This window comes from Dysidea avara, chromosome 2 (genome assembly GCF_963678975.1).
Source record: "Dysidea avara chromosome 2, odDysAvar1.4, whole genome shotgun sequence".
Lineage (NCBI taxonomy): Eukaryota > Metazoa > Porifera > Demospongiae > Dictyoceratida > Dysideidae > Dysidea > Dysidea avara.
In genome coordinates this window covers 43,177,538-43,193,169 of record NC_089273.1, presented here as the reverse complement: position 1 = coordinate 43,193,169, position 15,632 = coordinate 43,177,538, and the positions used below count along the sequence as shown (strand labels likewise).

The 15,632-nt window shown below is 36.6% G+C and overlaps 2 long non-coding RNA genes across 2 annotated transcripts; both read left to right on the top strand.

The window, feature by feature from the left end:
• The first annotated feature begins 1,104 nt into the window (after positions 1-1,104).
• On the top strand, positions 1,105-5,195 carry LOC136245457 (uncharacterized). Its single transcript, XR_010695866.1, has 3 exons — positions 1,105-1,499; positions 2,890-3,006; positions 4,841-5,195. It is a non-coding gene; the product is annotated as an uncharacterized lncRNA (long non-coding RNA).
• A 7,697-nt stretch (positions 5,196-12,892) lies between these two features.
• Positions 12,893-13,998, top strand: LOC136247407 (uncharacterized). Its single transcript, XR_010697504.1, has 3 exons — positions 12,893-13,222; positions 13,266-13,359; positions 13,755-13,998. It is a non-coding gene; the product is annotated as an uncharacterized lncRNA (long non-coding RNA).
• Positions 13,999-15,632: the final 1,634 nt, after the last annotated feature.

The window sequence follows — 15,632 nt, the reverse complement described above, 5'->3', positions numbered from 1 at the left end:
ACTGAATCTCCTTTCCCTTCTTACACTATTCTTTGCTTGGGATGCCTTGTATCATGTTTGGCATAGCTGAAAGTGAAGCCTAGCATCACATTCATTTTTGCTTAAGGTGGTGATGAAGTAATTATGTGAAGCCGTACAAGACTAATAGGACAGGATGTTTGTGGCCATGCTTGAAAAAACATGGAAAACTATAGAACAAAGCTGTGCACTACGAAGAGATGAAAGAGAACCGTCAAAACTGTGGTAAATTAATGGTGAACAATGCCAGCTGTCATCACGTGATCACTCCTTGGCCATCACTATTTGTTAAATAACTTCATTTTTGTTTGCTGTAGAGCTTCAAGATTGCATAGAGGCAACAGGCAAGTGTATCTTTACAAGCCTACTTATAGATTTTTCAAGGCTCGCATTTCACGAGCTAGTTCTCATGTTGAAGAACACTGGTTAGCGTTTTAACAACTTTCCATGTCGATATTGATAAAAGGAATCCGTAGATTCATTCTAACAGATGAGAAACTATAAGAGCCGAAGTAACTTAGCGCTAGCTTTTACCATAGGAGAGTTATTCCAAAAATCGGCTTGTAATTGCAAAGTTCATAGTCATAAAATGAATTAGAAGAATGAAAAATATGGCATTCAAATATTTTATGAAATACAAAATTTAAGATTACTAGTATCTCGATAGAAAAATGCTGTTATCTTAAATTCTTTATCTTGATAATAAAAATTATCTCGGTAAATGATTTATCTAAATTATCTCCCAGCCCCACTTGCGACACAATGTTCTATAATTACGCTTACTTTCCTTTAGATGTCTGGTGACTTAGTGAGGTTACTAAATCCAATTTATCTACCTTGTAGTTGTTTTACCGTGCACATTTAGAGGTTTCTGTAGGTACAGTATGTGTAATGTACAAAAAAAATTTGACTGTTCAAAATCCACATTGTCCACTATGTACAGTGTGTTCATGATCCATTCAGCAATTTAGTCATGTCCAATACATCCTTACTTGGCCACCTCTCGAGTATATATGCGTAATGTTAATTAACTGTTGCTGAATTTGGTGCTTCCTTGTGCATTATGTGTGTTTGTATTTCAGGTCATTTTGTGTTGCCAGTTAAGTGTTTGGAATGCCCCCCAGAAGAGTGGCTGGTGAGAAATTGCTCTGATACCATTGTCAAGCAGCTAAAACAAGAAATGTTAAAAAATGCTTGCACAGATGTCCAGCCTATTCTTTGCATAGTTCATCTGAAAGATGGTGAAATTTTCCAAGCTAACATGAAAGAGGGATACAAGTACTTCACTATAGGGGGGAAATCATTCAAGACAGGCTCTTCAAGAACTTTTATCAGAGAAGGAAGAACTACAAAATTGCAAGCACTATACTCACAGATTATGTTCTGTATATTTACCAATGAATAATACCCTAGTGAGGAGGTTGGCCAGTAAACATAATCGTGCTGCATCACATGTGCACGAAATGACTACCTGGGATTTGGTAAGGTTACATGTAAAACCTAAAAGTATATACATAATGTGTGTTTAGCAGAATCATTTGTAATGGTGTTTTGTGTGTAAGTGTGTGTAAAAGATTGTTTGGTTTTGATTGTGAACATTTTCACTAGGGATTTTAACAATTTTTTAATGTATTTAATTTATGGTTGCAATTGACCGATGTAAACAACAGTGAGAAATATGTAGCTCCTTCCTTTTTTTCACCCTTTTCAACCCAACCCACAGCACCACTCAGTGGCGGCTACCAATACTTATTAAATTTAAAAAAAAAATACAACCAGTATGTATACTAGATAGGTAACTACAAAAATTATCAGGCAAACTATATTACAGCATAGTTATAAAGTACTGCCTGAATACTACTATGGCTATGTTTACAAAACAGATGAAAACTAACTACTGTAAGCGACACATTACGCATAGAAAAATCATCTCAACTGTTTTATAGTCTATCTATCATATTATTCTTTGAAAAGTCTCCAGGCTGCTCTTCATTTTTATCCGTGTAATCACGGGTCATGCCCACTTTTATAACAGTCATATATGCGTCTTCTGAGAGAATGAGGCTTATTAAGGTCTTTTCATTGTAAAATACCTAAACAGTCCACAAGGAAAGCTGGTCTCGGAAGTCTGTGAAGAGTCGCTGTACCCATTATTAAATTCGGAAAAGAAACCCACCTTCGAGCCAAAGCTTACCTGAGAGAAAATTCATTACAGGCTTTATTTAGCCTTTATTCCTTATATATAGGCTGCTTTTAATACTTTATTGTTCATATGCATGTGTGTGCACGTACAAAGAAAGATAGGTAGATACATAGATAGGTAGGTACACGCACAATTTTTGGAAAACAATTCAGTAAATCACTTGGGCACACGCCTGGTTTAACAAAAGTAACACCACATGCACAAACACACAATCAACAGAATGTAAATGTATGCAGTGACAAGTCTTGTCCGTTCTCCCGCTCATCATGACCTTCTATCATACTGTAGCTAAGGATCCATTATCACTTACATCTTTTATCACATATCAGGGAGGTTGGGAGGGAAGTATCCTGTCTGAGAAATTGCAGCCTAGATTTGACAATTTTTTCACACAACATGCTCATTTATGTTAACCACCAAAACCATGCACATGATAGCACATGCATGCTTGTCCAATCTGGAAGGAGGTTATTTTCCATTTAATTCACTACATTCAACCGGCAGAAAATTACTAGCTTGAGAAGTGTTTCTGATGCCAGCAAAACCTAAACATTCTAATTATTTCAGGCATGACAATAAGGGTAACTTTTCAAAATTCTGCCAAAATTTAGATGAAGATGCATTGATTATAATGCCAATTGTTATGTATATATGCATTATTGCTGTAGATACAACAAAGCAGAAAGTTGCTGTATGAACTATCAGATATTCCTCTACATCAAGACCCACCAACGAGGAAGCCTGAAGGTTGGAGGAAAGCGTGTTCAGCAGTTCTGGCTATAGAGGTAAGCATAGCTGTTGTGTCTTTACTGAGCATGCTGCTTAATACTGAGCAACACATACATATCATACAGTACGATAGTAACTGTATATTAGGGATCCCCAAGGATTGGGGTTTCTTGCCCTATAAATATCACTCAAAACCAGCCTAATATTAACTTTCTGACAGATTACCTGTATTGGTTAGGCGTAGCCAAGCTCAAAAATGTCTTCAGATCAACGCTAAGACATTCCACCAAGTTGCTATGAAATTTTAAAAATTTCGTATTTAACCGAATTTTCTACTGACTGACTAACTTACTTACTTACTAATGCCTTCAGATAAGCGTAACTCGATAACGGCTAAGCCTACAGGCCTGATTTCTTCACTGTTCGACGTCGCTTCGTCCCGAGACGTGCCTTTTCGCTAACCGCAGCAGCTACAATGCGTGCATCATGGTGCTACCTTTGTCCTCCATAAAGATCTTTTGTGCCCAGCTCCTTTCTCCAGTACTACGTGTTTTGTAGGTGCTCAACATACCAATAGCCTCGCTGGTAGCTGAAAACAGAGGATAACGGTATCGTTCGTCTTACACTAATAGATATTAGAGGCGCATAAGGTGTTTACGCACCTCTAATACTGACAATGCCGCCTGGCTGGTCGAACTGACAGCACACAGTGTGCCCAAACCACTGTTATAAACGGTGGACGAACCAACTGAAGAACCCACCAACACATTGACAGTCAAAGGATGCTCTTTGGGGTCTTTGTTTGCCATTTTCACTTCAGCAGGCACGAGATTAGACTCGATTTCATTGGTTAATTTTGATAGTCAAAAAAAATTTGAACTGCCAATTGACTTGCAAAATCCTGTATGCTTTGGATCGAAGCTGGGTTTCTTTTCTGAATTTAAAAATGGGTTCAACAACTTTGAGACCGGCTTTCTTAGTGGACTGTTTAGATATGGTACAACTGAAAAAACACCGTAGTAGGCTTCATAGGTTCCAGTGGATGAATATCTCGCCGTTCTAAAAGTGGGCGTGACTTGTATCTACTTGAACGAAAATGGAGAACAGCCTGAAAACTTTGTTGCGAGAATTTTCAAAGAATAGTATGATAGATAGACTATAAAACAGATACTTCTGTGCGTAATGTATCGCTTAGAGTGGTTTATTTAAAATAGGCTTCCTTAGCAGTACATAGCAATGTATTTCAATAATTATGAGTTATTCATGAATTACAAAATACATTATAAAATTGAAGTATGATTTAAAACTTTGCATGTTCAGTGTTGTAATACGTAGTTATACATCGGTAATTAAGTCCATGGTTTGCCCCTGGTTTTTTAGAAGTAGTAAAACATCAACGTGTTTCTTGCATGTTATGTCAGAGAGGAGCTGAAATTTCAGTTTGGTCATAGTTCTTGTTCTTGTCCTAAGAACTGAAACTTCAGTTCATAGGACAAGAACTAAAATTTCAGTTCATAGGACAAGAACTGAAATTTCAGTTCATAGGACAAGAACTGAAATTTCAGTTCATAGGACAAGAGCTGAAATTTCAGTTCATAGGACAAGAACTGAAATTTCAGTTCATAGGACAAGAACTGAATTTTCAGTTCATAGGACAAGAACTGAAATTTCAGTTCATAGGACAAGAACTGAAATTTCAGTTCATAAGACAAGAACTGAATTTTCAGTTCATAGGACAAGAACTGAAATTTCAGTTCATAGGACAAGAACTGAAATTTCAGTATAGCAATCACTAAAGTCTTGAATAATGACTACAGTTTCAAATAAACCGCATACAGGGGATTACATTTAGCATCTTTGATTAACCTGTCTCTTTTTACCACTATACAGGAAGTGCCATGATAGCTGGCATTACTGGAGAAAGAAATGTTTGTATGGCAGAGAACGACGATATCAGATTTATACATTCTAAAATACGAATAGTGAAAGAAGTGTCAATTACGCCTCCACCACCTGTTGCCCCTTTAGAGCACCCTGACAATGATGATTCTCAAGATATTGACAATTAGGATTTTTGTTCAAATTGTACGTACTCTATTTGCTAATGCTGTTTTGTTGCACTTGTTGTAGGTCTTTGTTTTTCCAACATTGTAAATCAGTTCTTTTGCACTGTAAATTGTGAATCCCTTGTTTCCATATTGTGTTATTTGCATGTTAAATTTTGAGAGGGTCAAAAGTTTCATATATAACGGAATTTTTTCAGGCAATATAATAGATAATAGCGATTCCCACAATATAATAGACAGTGTTTTTTACTATCAGTATAACTGGGTACAACTACAGTAAAGCAGCTTAACAAATTAGTAAACTAAGAACCTTCAAGCAGTGTCACAATGTACGTCAAGTATTGATACTACACATGGTATTACCTGCATGAAGTAACCAAGCTATAATTAGTAACACATGGAGGAATATTACAATAGAGAAAGCACTTTACGTTGATGAATTTGCCAGTAAAAATTAATTGTATGATCTTGCTGTACTGTACATCTGTGTATAACCTTTGCTGAGTGAAGTTTCACAGTAACGGTAAAAAATAATATTAATTTTGCACATAAAATTTGGCATTTTCATACTTTAATACATGCAGATGCAAACTTATATCTTGAAATTAATACGATCCTATGAAGAGTTTGACTCAAACCAACAGAAAAATTAATGTGATCCAACACCACAAATATCTGGTTTCGATACTTAATATCGAATCTTGGAGTAGAGTATCACCTATGGGTATCATGATACCAGAATTGCATAGGTAGGATCAATAGTATTGCACAGCTCTACTACATAATACAGTTTAAAGGTATAGAATTGGTACACATTTGGTGAAAATCAAATGGTGATTGCCTTAAGCTTTGATGAGTTGCAAACAATCTGTATTTCTAATTATGTTTTCTACAAAATAAATTTATCTATATTACAGGCTATGGAGGTTTTACTGAACAGGTCACACCACGTCATACTTTCCACCATTTTTGGTAATTGAAAATTCTTTATTCCTTCTATGTACTTGTTTGTTCACTTTTTGTAACAAAACTGAATAGTCAACCTGTGCACATTGCACCTTAAGATAGAGTGATGCCAGACATACCACAAAATAAATTCTAAATCTGTCAACACTGAGTGTGTGCTCTAACTATCAGTTACTGGCCATTAGATGTAAGTTCCACAAAATACACAGCATGTGCAAATGAAGAACAGTATGAGAAGTGCCACTGCAATCAACCTGAAATGTTGAAATTAGAAAGAATGAAGAAATGCAGAAATTACAGATAATTTTTGTGATAGTCAGCACAAGGAAACCATTATGCAATAACAGCAAATCATTGATTGCAGTAGTGGAAAAAGATATGGGACACAAAGCAGAACAAGGTAAGCCCATCGTGCATCCATAGTAGCTGCTGTGATAGGTGACAGAACATACATATCTTGGGCCTAATAGACATCAAAATCAAACCCACAAACACAATGCCTTCCATATACGTACACTTCTAGAAATTTCACTGATAGCAAAATAATATCTGCCATTTTGTAGTACCTTTAATATGTGTTAGACCACAGCAAGATGAAATACTCAAATTTCATTGGCTTCTTACAGGTATCTAAATCCTGTATATCCCTTCTTTGTGTCTCAATTGATCCCTATCTCTGGGGCAATACAAAACACGGCAGTTACGTTCCTGTGACAATGGAGGTGCATGGGTGTTTAGTTACAAGTTACAGGGAGTGTATTGGGCTTGTTTACATTAATTAGCACTACATTTCTCGTGTTACAAGCAGATGTAAAGGTACAACCAATAGCAGTGAAAGTGTAACAACAAGCTGCAGTTTATATAAGTTTGACATTGAAACACAGGGTCCTACATAATTTAGAAAACCTTAGGACTTGTAGTAGTTCCCTCGCTTCACTCAGGCACCACAACACAAGGCCTTTCATGTTACTAAATTCCATAGAACCCTGTGTCTCAATCTCTAGCTATCATATAGTAAGGTATTCCCTCAGTGCATAATCATAAGTTCTAACATTGTGTTTTGAAAATGATGCATGAACAACATTTTGAGGGCTATTAGCCCATGCTTTTATAATCATGATTGGTCATCAGATACAAAACAAACAGGATAAGTGCTCTGCAGTTCTTTCACCTATTTGGTAAGTGCATGATATACAGTAATACAGTAGTGTATGATTAAATACCTCTTTACACATACATCAGTCATTGAATAAACAGATTGGGGAAACTGTTGGCCTTCCTTGTAAGCATGTGTACACTTTACTCCAAAAAGTTCCTTTCAGAACTACGTGAATGAGCATGCATGCTGTGTCTAGGCTTTAACCATGCATGACATGCATTATAATAAATGGGAGATACACAAACTTGAATTTAAACATATACTTTTTACCTCACCATCATCGTAATTCCACACATGTATCTGTTAAACAAAATAAATAAATAAAACATACACACACATATTATGTATACAGCCTTGCAATGTACTCTTTCTTAGATCAGTGCTTTTTTTATATAAACATTATTGTTCTAAAAAGGTAGCATTCTGTTATGTTTAGTTAAAAGTACATAGTTGTTATATTTTTAATAGTATGTGCAGTGTCTAATATTTAATATGTAAAATGTATGACCAAGCCTGCAAAAATAGGGCATGTGGGCACAAGCTACATTTGTGACTTTTGATAATCATTGATCTACGCACGCACACGCACACACGCCCACACACACAGAGTGAAGTTCACTTTTCACCATGAATGGATAGCCACACCAATACTCTAAACATTTGCACCACAGCCATGCCTCTGATTTCCTCAGACTGCTTTTCATAAGTGGATTTCTATAGATGTGTGCCAGCCACTGGGGATACTCTGGCACCTTGTAATGCCACTGGCCAGCTGAAACACAAGACTAGAGACATGAACAGCTTTGGACAGTTGCCCAGATATTTTCTAGGTACATTATTTCTTTAATTTTCAGTGGCACACAACATTCAGCATGCACCTACAAAGAATTTAATTGGTTTTATGATAAATGTGACAGAAAGCAGAAATTATGTATATGCCAGTACTGATATATGATCTGTTAAGTAATGAAATGTGACCTAATTTGGGAAAACCATCAATCTATGTACATCAATAGATTGTGAGATCTGTGATTTTAAACACTTCAATCCAGTATAGCTTGGTAAGGTCAAAAGCTACGAGTTCAAAATTTTCTGTGAATGCAGCCATTAAATTTGGCTTTTTTTAGCAATATTAATTCTGCTACAAGGGGAAGCTAGCTAGTAAGGGTTTGCCATTGCCACCATGTAAGCAGTTTCACATAGCTAACTGCGTAACATACACATTTCACATGCTTGACTATCCCATTCTTTTTGCAAGCCTTTGTGTCTCAGTGTTTCCTGTGCCTGACAGGCCTTATTAATGTCAACACTGTTTAACTTATTACAGTGTTTGTATGTTTTTTAAGCATACAACTTCTACATACTGTGTCTCATTGCTGTGAATCACATGTTTATGGAGAATTAAGATAAAAACTTACGGATACTATAATTTACGGAATATTCAACGACAGTTAACGGAAGATCTCTTCAACATTGTCATTTCACCATAATTATGCAGCCTTACCGTTTAATTTCGCGACACATAGTCTATTATTTTGTAGCAACTGTGTGAAGTAGAACTGATCACGAGGAAACAAAACAGGACGAGATGTTTATGTAAACACGGAAAAAATGCCGACCCCCATCATGGGAATGAAATCACGTGCAAAAATACAAAATTACTCGATGATATCCTAGATTTATCAAGAAGCGAAGAAGGACTGGCTACTTGGCCGTGCTGTAAGTTCGTCAGTAGTTGTATGTGTCACTGCACACACATAACTTAGCTGTCAAACGCTGCTGTTTGTATCAAAAGAGACGGACAAGATGCCTTGTCTTGAGTGATGGCACCATTAGTCACCTAGTCATATAAATGCACGTTTTCTCGTGCCTCCTATAGCTACAGTGTAACTAGCTAGCTATACTGGGATTAGAGCACACGCGCTAAAGAACAAACCGGCCAAAAATGGGTGTGTGTACAATGAACCAACACCTACGTACTAAATCAATTAAATCAAATCAATAATTAAATCAATACGCAAATGATTCAGCGGAAGGGACCAGTTGTGCTTTTGCAACTGTTAGCTACAAGACTATCCATAGAATTCCATGTGGTGCACGTTTGAATAGCTCCAAGCGCTTTGTGCCAACAAAGTCTTTCATTCTCATAAATCCTTCTATTGCTATGCAATATGGGAATCTACTGACTAAGGACAAATCCAAAAAAGGGTACAACTCTGGATGAGCCCTGGCCAACTGCAACCTATTGTATAGATAGATATGTGCTATTAAAATCTCTCCTCAACATGCTATGTATCGAAAATTATTTTAGAGTCAACTAATGTGCTTGATAGAACCAATTCAAGATTCGAACCAGTTTGAGGGTAGTACTGTAATATATTCAGCAGTTTGAGCATTAATAGTACTTTCAGTTATGCAATAAGTATACATATTATATTTAGTGATTAACACAAATCTTGAATGCGTCAACCAATAAATTAAAGGTAGTCAGGTCTCCTTCCCTTCCTGAATTTTCTCCTGTACATGTTTCATTGTTAATGTAGTTTATTGACACAGCATTGTAATGATATATGCAAAGTCAAAGTTGAGATAATTTAAGCACAAAGTCGCTGTACTATCAGACACTAATTCCACACCTTCAACTTGTCAGGTCTGTTTTTGTCAAATTGATTTGGCTTTTATTTGACCTGATGATGTTGGTTTTTGCCTCTCACTGCTGTGGACATGAAGCCAACACAGCAAAAACAAACTAGTGAAAGTCACTACTAATTTCTGCCACAATACTCACTATTTTTGTGTAGTGACGTTCACTACTTTTGTAGTGACCTTCACTACTCTTTTGTAGTGACCCTTACTACATAGTAGTGAACGTCACTACATGGTAGTGATGGTAGCGACGTTCACTACAAACTTAGTAGTGAAGGTCACTACACAAAAATAGTGAGTATTGTGACAGACATTAGTAGTGACCTTTAGTAGTTTGTTTTTACTGTGTTAACACAGTTGCATATGAAAACGTTATGTGCAACATCAGTAAGTTTTCAGCTCTTATCGTATTTTCACAAAGCTCACTGCAATGCTGTAGATTGAAATTCTGGTGTAGCAGTTGCAGGAAGCATGAAAAGTATCAGGTAAAGTAACAGCAACCACAGCAGTAGCACTGTTAAAAGTGATGTGTTGAAATAACACCAAAACCAGGTGTAATTTGACGGTACCAAATATAACACCACCTTCTGGTGCTATATTAACCAACACATAGATGGTGCTAAAACAACATGATTATTTGGGTTGAATTTACAAGGTTTGGTTGAATTGACACTTTTAAAAATGTAATAATAGCACTCTAAAATGCAATAACAGCACTCTAAAATGCAATAGTAGCATCTGTTACAACTGAGTTCTATAGTTGAGTTCTTAATTCATCATATCATCTTCAAATATCCAGGCAGTGATCTCTAGTGCAAAAAGACAAAGACACTGGCTTCTTCCACTCTTGATCCTGATATCCTCATATCTGAAGGTTCTCCTCCATCTAGATCTTTTGAATGCTGTTCAGGTGGCTGCCATTGAAGTAACTATGCCACTACCAAGTGATTGGAATAGTCTTGAAATAGCTATATAAAAGGTAAGCAATTACAAAACAGTATGTGTATGTTCTTACTACATACCATGTTCACTGTCACATGTTATCAGCACAAAGTCTTTCTTCCACCTCAAATCTAAAAAAACATCAAATAAAGGTATGGCTAATATTATGAATTGTTTAACATACTTGCTGTCTTACTGTAGCATTTGTTCAGCTGAATCAGACATGCCCATTTATCTAAAGATCAGAGCAATTACATACAAACAATTAAAATTGTTGTATGCATACCTGAAAAAGAGACTGCCACTTTTTCATTGCACATAATCAGTTTCCACTTCTGTGACCTATAGCAAGAGAAGCATAATATTTAATATGTTGCTACTACATACCAAAAGCTAAGTTGGTTGTGCCTTTGACTATTGATGCATGTTTATATAGTAGTAGTCTACAATAAGCTTTCTCAATGGTCGTTGAACGTTAATATCAAATGATTTCTAGACAATACTTATAACTGAAACACAGCAGAACAATGGTGATACTGTACAGATACAGCCACAAAAATCCTACAATACCCTCTTTGGCTATTAACACAAGATCCCACACATTTACACTGGTTTTATCCATGGTTACTTACATGAAACTGTTGCCAAGTAGTTAGCTTCTTTCACTTCACAAGTGACATGAACTACATCTGTCCACATCATGATTCGTGTCCCTAGTCCTATATCAATGACTTTATCTGACGGAGACATTATCTGCAAGTGACATTTTACTCTTGTAGAGAGGACTATGTGTACAAAAAATATATGTTTATATACTCTAAATATAATAGAGTACTTACAGCAAGTTTTCAGACTCCACGCAGTAGCCACTGTAAATGGAAAAATTGCAGGGTCTTCTGTCTTTATTAGCACTGACATAACAGGCAACACTAACACTCATCACAAACTATAACGCAAACAACTAAGATAAACTATATGTATAAATTATTGTCAATAAAAGGCAATCCACAATTCTCCAGCATAACTCAAGCAACCATGCAAGTTTTTTGGTAGCAGCAGTGTAGTAGTAGTAGCAGCAGCAGTGTAGTAGTAGTAGCAGCAGCAGTAGCTATGTTTATCTTTGAACATCGGATTCCACATCAGATGAATTCCGCATAATTATTAGTTCAATTTTAGTAGCTGATGCTGGCACGTTCATTCATAGATCTAAAAACATCAGGAACAGAGAGAGAGAGAGTCAGCACGTATGTACAAACAATATGAATTCTCTTTACCTATATATGTGATAGTGTCACTACACAGTGCAGTTCCCAACCTCTTGTACAATGACCTATAGTAAGAAAAGCATAAGGAACTACAGACCAAAAGCTATAATAGTGTATACTGTACCTTTTGACTTATGGTTCTGATGGGTATTGTAGTCTTCAATAAACTAGCTTTCTCCAATGGACAGTTAATATCAAACAATTCTATTATAAACACAGCATGCAGAACAATGAGAATATGTACAGATACAGCCACAAGCCACAAAATTCCCACACCACCTATTAACAAAAGATCCCACATATTTACACTGGTTTTATCATGGTTACTTACATGAAACTGTTGCCAAGTAGTTAGTTTCTTTCACAATTATATTGACAAGTGGCATGAACTGCATCTGTCCATATCATGAGTTGAATTGTAATCACCTTTATCAATAACTTCCATCTGCCAGCAGTATTGCTGTCATGGAGACATAGCTATAGAGACTCGGATGTAGGAGTAGTAGGACTCTGCGTATGCATAAATAATTATTTGTTATATCAATGATACATACTTACAGGAGCACCCAGATGTAAAGGAGGCTGCGCGTTAGTCCATATAGCTGTATCCCTCCTGCATGAGTCCCCTCGGGAGGTTAATCACTATGTACTTGACATCACATGATGCTGAGGGTCTTAAAGATCAGTCCTTGATGCCAGATGGCTATGACACAACAGGTTAGACTGACGTTCATCACCAAATAGCGGCTGCGTAGTTTCACTCTCAATTGAGAGGCAAGCTAGTCTAGCTACCTACCTACAAAACACTGCTCTCGACTGTACTGAAGCTTCGTCAGAATAGTAGCGGTTTTTCTACGAGAGCTTCGGCATGACCTGACCTATCTTTACAAGCGATAAGTTTTCCATAGTAGCAGCGGCCTCGGTAGCAGCTCTTCTCTTTAAACATCAGATTTATCATCCCGAGCATCATCCCTATAGTTCACTGCGGTTTAATGCGCTATGATGGTGCGCGTTCATTCTAGTTCATGATGCCAGAGATGATGCTAATTATCGTTTGAATGGCGAGCTCCCTCAAGTAGATATCTTAGTGAGCTAGAACAAGCCTGTATTTAAAGTAGATTACTTACACTGGTTCGACCAACCGTGACGCGGGAGAACGGCAAACTTTCACCTGACCGCGGGCTGGTAGAGACCGAGGGTAGAGACTGCATGAACATAGCGCGAAGAGGTTAGTGTATGGTGCTGCTAACCTATATTATGGCACTTCATAGCTATACACTCTGCACAACTGATCATGAGTCTGACTCAAGTTAACCATAATCAAATGATAAAAGCTACAGCTACTGAGCTACTCTGGATAGTCAGGTTTGTTCAGGTTTCAAGACTATTTGATGATATACAGAGCTATATGGCTATAAGGTCTATTACCATGCCTGACTTAGACATGCAATACAGTTCAGTATAGCTCATGGCCTCATGCTAATGTACGTGCATAGCTAGTTAATCATTTGACTTTTGTACAACCTGATGCCAATGTAGCTAATTGCAAAGGTCTAGAGGTAGTTTGTAACTTACAGTGAAACGATTACCTCTACCATAACATTCCATGCACGTGCTCCAGCAACCAGCAATTTTACAAACATTTTGTCCGAGTCACTAAATGTGTACCAATCGACTGTAATATAGTAATTCTTAAATGTTATGGTACTATCCAAGAAGTAGTACCATGTGTTATAGTACATTGCTCTTTAACACTGTAGACAGCGAAGTTTTGAACTATACATAAGATATGGAGTCATGCAACATTACTATATAACTCTTCGTCTAAATATGCTGACTTAAATGAAAACGATTGACTTTTTTTATTAATTGTAAATATTATATTATGTGTATCTGTTATCAACATTATTACACTGTATAATATGTACATCATTATGTAAATGTGGTATACATGTTGGAGAATAATAAATAATATTCACTTCGGTGTTCTTCAAATGAAGCATTGTTGGCCTGCTGACCAACTTCTTCCATATCTGATGTTACAATGACAGTTCCTGAATTGTGCGCGTCTCACTGGTGAGTATCACAGCCAAATAATATTGACCAACTTCAGTAACACAAAATAACCTGTTAAAATAACAAGTACCATGTTAAACTAGCACAAAGGCTGATGCTAAAGTAACATAGGTAACTTAAATTAACCACCATTTAGTAATATTAGCACTCCCATAGTGACAATAGCATTGCAAGCAAGTTGTTAAATCAACTCAACGAGTGCTAAAATAACTATCCAATTTTAACAGTGAGCAGCTGCATATTCCCACTCTATTTTATGCACTGTTTGTTGAAATCTTTGTGCACTGGATGAATGGATGGTACTTTAGTTTCCACTCTTTCTGCAGTTTCTGCTGCTATACTTCCAATCTTCTGCAGCATACAGTGGTAAACTTAGACAAAAGAGGAGGAGAAGGAGGCCGACTAGATTAACAGCATCGGTATAGTTTACCTACTGTATGCTGCAGAAATAATAATAATATTTCGTATTCATCACTCTTTAGAGGTAGCTACTGTTGATCTAGTCTTCCTCCCCTTTTTTGACTGAGTTTACCTAAAGTGTACTTACCAATTGTGTAATCCATTTGTCTGATTCTGTATGCTGCAGAAGATGGACAGTAACAGCAGCAATAGAAACAGCAGAAAGAGTGGAAACTAAAGCACCATCCGTTTATCCAGTGTGCAAAGATTTCAATAAGCATAATATGCAGTTGCTCCTGTTGCTGTTGCTATATACTTTCATGCTTCCTGTAACTGCTACACTGAATTTCAATCTACAGCATTGCAGTGAATTATGTGAAAATAATAAGACAAAAGCTGAAAACGTACTGATATTGCACATATTGTTTTCATTTCAAACTGTGTTGTTTGCATGTCCACAGCATTGAGAGGCAAAACTACCATCAATTAACAGCAGAAGGTTGGATAAAAGCCATCAGAAATCCAGCTAATAAAAAATGTTAAAAATGAGTTTAATGTGGAACTATTGTTTGAGAGTGCAGCAACTTTGTGCTTGAGTTACTGTATCTCAACTTTGGCTTTTGCAACAGTGTGGATGATATTGCAAAATCCAATTGCATATAGATTTTAGGAAACTAGACACCTCTTCTTCAGGCAATCATATTTGTGTATTTAAAGACGTAGTTGCAGTCTACTTATTTAGCACATTTACCTAGTTTTAAAATATTTTTACTTTGATGTTCAAAATTCCAAAACATGTTGTTTTTCACTCAGTCAGTTACAAATGCCATAACACAATGCTACAAGGTCGCGATCATTACTATAGTCATACCAAAATACAATATGTATATCAATTATAGTGTATACTTTCCCACTATAACATTACACAGCTGTTTTTTACCTACATGACAGTTTCTTTCAGCCGAACCCTTAAAGATCCATTATTCCATTGTAAATGTGCATCAAAAGTGAAAATATATGTCGCTGAAATTTTTATTTGCTCAGCAGAAAACCTGTCTTGGATAGACATGCATCATCATTAGCCTTATTGAAGGCTCTTCTCCTGATGATCACGACAGGCTAGGATGATTTGATGAAAGCAATGCTGCTTCAATAATATCATA